The following is a 1615-nucleotide window of genomic DNA, read 5'->3' as shown; positions in this document are numbered from 1 at the left end:
TTCGCGTTACAAGCAAGCTTGCACTCGGGTCTCGTTTCTACGCGACAGCGTTTCGTTAACAGCGAAAGACTGAGGCGTTGCGAATTCATCCGTGAGATAGGGAGCGTTGAGTCTGTACACAGGCTGAATTTTATAATATTGCCCACGCTGTTGCTGAGGTTACCCATGTCGGCAGGGCGCCCACAAGGCAGTAGTACAATGAAGTGAAGTGAAGGACATCGCTTCTCGGCCTTTTGGCTAAGATCAAAGTGTAGTATCTGTTCTTATCAGCTTAATATCTGATACGGGTTCTATATGGACCCACGATATTAAACCTATTTTTGGAAGTTGGCGGAGTGCTTGAAGCCTGCTTCACCTCCGCCGCAGGTCGGCCCGGTATTGCACTACCTCCGGGATCGGCCCCGCTCACTTAGGTGAGACTTCATTCAATCAAAATGAAGAGCACAAGCTCAACGCGAGCACTGACTTGACACGCACCATTCCTATACTACACGCAACGATGCCGGTTCGCGGACCACGAGAGTAATTAAACTGCCACTCCATCTGTGTGTAGCGTCGCACTTGTTGCGTCGCAAATGGGACAGCCGCTCCAGCAAATTTCTAGTTATGGGCTTCGAGAAAAATTAATGAAAGCAAAAGAAAGAACCAGAATTCCTATTTGTCCGATGTCTCTGAATGATTGTCTCCTGTAAAGAGCCACTTGGGGGGATGGGGGGTAGGATTAGCCGTGGGGTTCGCAATCAATATGAATCCCACTCAAAGCCAACACTGGATTTTGGAGTTCACTATCGCTTGGATCCGTAAACCACCGCGCCCACGCAAGCTCGCCCTGCCGCCGAAATCCGCTGCCCAAGTGGAAGAAAGATTCCCTATGAAAGAAAAATAGAGTGCCCGATTTCTGGCAACTACTGTGCAGCCTTTGTGTACACATTTTCGCAGCAGTGGGACCGAGCGCCTCGAAAACAAACTTGTCGTATGCCCGAATGTGGCGAAATATATTCAAGGGTTAAAAGGTGCCTCATCTTTCTAACCTGTATGTTACGAAGACCTGTTGCTACCTTTTCATCATGAACATCATCATCATCATCATCCTGGCTACGCCCACTGCAGGGCAAAGGCATCTCCCATGATCCTCCAAGTACCCCGGTCAGGTGCCGATTGTCGCCATGTAGTCCCTAATCTAATCTGCCCTCCTACCTTTCTGCCACCCCCTGCTACGCTTCCCTCCTCTCGGAATTCAGTCTGTAACCCTTAATGGCCACCGGTTATCTTCCCCCCAGATTGCATGCCCTGCGCATGCCCATTTGTTTTTCCTGGTTTAAACTTTGGTGTCATTAACGAGCGTTTGTTCTCGCACACCCCAATCTGCTCTATTCCGATCCCCCCGTGACGCCACACCCATCATCCTTCTTTCCAGAGCCCGTTGCGTCGCCCTCAGTTACCCTTCGGTAATCCTCAAAGCTTTTTGTTGGGACACTCGTGGCATCTTTCTCGTTTAATGAAGTCAAATTTTTTTCAGTTTTGGGGGAAAACTCAATGAGCTAGGCGCGATTGTGTCCCTGGCGCCGCTCTCAACAAGATGGCGGCGCCCATGCTTTTTGCCTGCAGGTTCGGC

General features: G+C 50.1%; 1 non-coding gene across 1 annotated transcript; it reads left to right on the top strand.

The window, feature by feature from the left end:
• Positions 1 to 217: 217 nt before the first annotated feature.
• Positions 218 to 409, top strand: LOC140214597 (U2 spliceosomal RNA). Its single transcript, XR_011891533.1, has one exon. It is a non-coding gene; the product is annotated as a U2 spliceosomal RNA (small nuclear RNA).
• The last annotated feature ends 1206 nt before the right edge of the window (positions 410 to 1615 follow it).

This window comes from Dermacentor andersoni, unplaced genomic scaffold (assembly GCF_023375885.2).
Source record: "Dermacentor andersoni unplaced genomic scaffold, qqDerAnde1_hic_scaffold ctg00000487.1, whole genome shotgun sequence".
Taxonomy (NCBI): Eukaryota; Metazoa; Arthropoda; class Arachnida; order Ixodida; family Ixodidae; genus Dermacentor; species Dermacentor andersoni.
The sequence above is the reverse complement of the archived record's forward strand: the minus strand, read 5'-3'. Positions and strand labels throughout refer to the sequence as shown.